The sequence below is a fragment of the Bos javanicus genome, chromosome Y (genome assembly GCF_032452875.1).
Source record: "Bos javanicus breed banteng chromosome Y, ARS-OSU_banteng_1.0, whole genome shotgun sequence".
NCBI classification, from domain to species: domain Eukaryota; kingdom Metazoa; phylum Chordata; class Mammalia; order Artiodactyla; family Bovidae; genus Bos; species Bos javanicus.
In genome coordinates, this window is record NC_083898.1 from 4896528 (window position 1) to 4900852 (window position 4325).

Sequence of the window (4325 nt, forward strand, 5' to 3'; positions counted from 1 at the left end):
GCAATCAAGCCCCAGACTGAATTATTCTCCTCTGGAGACCAAGGATCCCAGTGTCTGTTTTGGTTCAGCAACAAACTTTCATCTTGCAGGCTCATTTGGGATTCTTCAGGACACGATAAGGATGCTTGAAGTTCTAGTTCTTTGTTCTTCTACCTAACACGTTTTCTGCTCTGCCTTACTAACTCTATGGTGTGCTTGTGTGAATGAATGACACACCCTGCATGAACCAAGTGAAGAGCCCTGCTCTGTGGTTCGACAGTGATCTCATATGGCTTATGGCAGAAACCTGTCATGGGATTATACTACCTGCCAGTGCCAAGAGGCACCCAATGTCTCCTCTGGGAACCGATCAGAAATGGGCAAAGCAAGTGAACTGAACTCTCCTTTCTTGGTCAAACATTTCGGTCTCTTTGACCGTTTCATAATCTCTTGGGAATTAGAACTACTAACCTAATCTGTTGGATCATAGACTTTCAAGGGACTTGAGATCTAAGCTGTTAATGGGTACTGTTACTTAAGTCTCAAACTTGAGTTGGTAGTCAGGAAGTGCCTAGCCAACCTAGGAGTCAAAAGTTCAGAAGCTAGATGGAGCTCTATATCTGAGAGCATCACTCAGGTGAAAGGTTACTCAGGAAGTACAGTTGACTTCTTCCTTTAATAATGCTAGCTCTTAGTGGGCCAGAGGAGGTTCTCCAGAGGTTTTTGTCCTAACTCCTTAGATATTCTTTCTGTGGAATCTGTGGGAGTGAACTGGAAGGACTGGCCCTAATAACTCAAGAACAAAAACACTTTTTCCCTCACTGGCCAGCCTGTCACCAGCTCTTTTGCTATTGCTTATACTAGTGTGGTGATGCTTGGAAGGAACGTCTCAGTTTTATGTTCATACCAGTCTTAGTGTGGTCAGAAATATACTCAGGGTTGCACACAGCACTCAGGTGATGAATGTTTCCCCCAACAGTCTCAGCTTGGGAGGCATACCAGAAGGTTACTCTGCACCCTGGGTGGCATCAGAAGCAAGAATGCTTTTAATGGTGAGGAACTGGACATCAGTATGGGATGTCATCAGATCTACACCTGGTGCTTCTCTACCCCACCTCAGTGGTAGAACTAGGAGGGATGAGTACGGGGCCTGCATCAGTAAGGGGCAGACTGAGTCCAACCACAGAAGGAAAGCTTCTGTGTAAAGTCTGTCTACACCCCCATCTAGAGCAGGGGATGACATCTCCAGTAGAAAGATGGTGCTAGTCGATTTTTTTCTCTCTTGCAGATGGGAGCTAACAATTCCAGACTCATTCCTTTGAAGTGTATCCTGAAAAACTGGGATCGATTTGATCCCCAGAGCTTAAAGAAGACATGCCTGATCTTCTATGCGAACACTATGTGATACTGCATGGCCACGGTATCCATTGGAGGATGGCAAACCATGGCTGGTTGGAGGATCTCTTAATTATAATACTGTTTTACAATTAGATAGGTTCTGTGGAAAACAAGGGCTATGGGTAGAAGGAGCATATGTATTGCTTTTTTTGTTGTTGTTCTCTCTCTGCAATATACGTCAGATGTATGCCCTAAGGGTATAGATTTGGGTATGATACCTTCAGCTCCCTCCTGTCCTCCTATTTTGCCCCCATACGTGGGGCTCCAAACTGAGGAGACTGAAAGTCAAAGAATCCTCCCCCCTTGCCCCCGCACTTCTTGATCTCAGTTAAACCCAAAACTGAGATTCAAACTGCCCAGGTAGATGTCCAAAGAACCCCTGTCTCAGTACTACCTCAGACTACTCTGGTTTCAACAGAAGCTCAGACAATTGAAGTAAGAGAAGTTCAGATAGCAAAAACTAAGGGTGAAATACAGGATGAGATGGAGGACTGGAGACAAAGAGATAAAGAAAATCATGTTTCTCCAACCTATTCCTGGGATCATATGCACAGAACTGCCAGAGAGGCTGAGGAACAGCCACACAAGCTGTTTCCTCTTTAGGAAGCACCCACTGGGAAAAGTAATCAGTCTCTGAGAGTTAATACGTGCTTTCCTTACCAATAAATACAAATAATCAAGGAGTAACTGGGAGACTATTTAGAGGACCCCCCAAAATATATTAGAGGTTTTAAAGGTGTTACTCTGCCTTATTGCCTTACTTCGAAGGATGTGATGTATATCTTGGGACAAACACTGACTCCCAACTTAAAAACTTGAGTTTTGGGGAAACCTATTACTTTTGGTGATGAATGGCTTGGTAATGAATCAGTAGCGAAAAGAGAGGATGAGACAGTCACCCTACCCACTGGGAATCAGACAGTCCCAATTATAGAACCAGACTGGGACTATAACATGGCCAAAGGATGATGAGATTTGAGTCGTTTTGTCAGATGTATTCTTAACGGACTCAGGCAAGAGCATGCAAAGACTTCAAACTATGACAAATTGGCCAACATAGAACAGGAGGAGAAGGAAGCACCTGGTAAATTCCTAGATAAACTGAGAGAAGCCCTTCTCAGATACACTGAGTTTGATCCTGAAAGTTAAGAGGGAGGAGTGATCTTAAAAGATAGATTACTCACTCAGTCAGTTCTAGATATCCATCGTAAGCTATTAAAACAAGCATGGGCCAAATCGGTTTTTAGATAATCTGCTGAAACTGGCTCGGTCTATTATGGCAGGGAATATGAGGGAAAGAAAGAAAGACAGACAAAGACAAAGGAACAGAGAGAAGCATTTGTAATGCCTGTCAGAACCGTTCTTTTTTTTTTTTTTTCCGTTTCTTTTTATTATTATTATTTTACTTTACAATATTGTATTGGTTTTGCCATACATCAACATGCATCCAATGTTCATCGCAGAACCGTTCTTAAACAACCTGAGAAAAATTTCCCGAGAGGTAAAAAGGGATGAGCTTGCTATTACTGTGAAAAGGACGGGCACCCTAAGCAGGATTGCCCTCAGACATCTATGCTGCCGCCAGCTCCGTATACAGTCCGCAAGGGAGACTTCAGTCTGCACTGGAGGAGAGACTGCCCCCAGAAGTGTAGGTTTCAGGGGTCAGACTCTCAAGACAAATCAGGACTCAAGGTGCCTGGAGGTCCCCGGACAAGCTCCCGTCCTAATTACCCCCGAGATACCCTGGGTATAAGTAACCGCGTGGGGCCAATCTGTTGATTTCCTTTTAGACACTGGGGCAGTTTACTCTGGAGAAGGCAATGGCACCCCACTCCAGTACTCTTGCCTGGAAAATCCCATGAACGGAGGAGCCTGGAGGGCTGCAGTCCATGGGGTCGCTAAGAGTCAGACACGACTGAGCGACTTCACTTTCAATTTTCACTTTCATGCATTGGAGAAGGAAATGGCAACCCACTCCAGTGTTCTTGCCCTGGGAATCCCAGGGACCGGGGGGCCTGGTGGGCTGCATAGAGTCGGACACGACTGAAGTGACACAGCAGCAGCAGCAGCAGCAGCAGCAGCAGCTTACTCTGTGCTTACTGAAGCACCTGACCCACTTTCTTCCCGACCTGCTTCTGTAGTGGGATTGTAAAACCAAAAGGTTTTACTTCAGTTGTTCTTTATGCTGTAACTGAGACTCTGTGCTATTTTCACACGAGTTTCTAATCATGCCAGAGTCTCCCTCTCCCCTTTTGGAGAGGGATGTACTGAGCAAGGATGTACTCTGTTTCCATGAATATGAAGCCCTGCTTTCTTCTCCATTTAATTGAACAAAATAGAAATCTTAGAGGATGGGCTGATGGAAATTCTGTGGGTTGAGCACAATATGCTCTTCCTGTAGTTGTCAAGCTCAAAGACCCTCCCTTATTTCCACATGAGGAGCAGTATCCACTGAAACCTGAGTTTAAGGAAGAGTTAAGCACTGAAGAATTGATGCTTTTGAACTGTGGTGTTGGACAAGACTCTTGAGAGCCCCTTGGGCTACAAGGAGATCCAACCAATCCATTGGAAAGGAGGTCAGCCTTGGGTGTTCTTTGGAAGGAATGATGCTAAAGCTGAAACTCCAGTACTTTGGCCACCTCATGCGAAGAGTTGACTCATTGGGAAAGACTCTGATGCTGGCAGGAATTGGGGGCAGGAGGAGAAGGGGACGACAGAGGATGAGATGGCTGGATGGCATCACCGACTCAATGGACGTGAGTGTGAGTGAACTCCGGGAGTTGGTGATGGACAGGGAGGCCTGGGGTGCTGCGATTCATGAGGCTGCAAAGAGTCGGACACGACTGAGCGACTGAACTGAGCTGAACTGAACCGAAAACTCATCCTTGAGAATTTAAAGGAACAGGGGATATTAATTCCCTGAAACAGTCCCTGAAACACTCCTATTT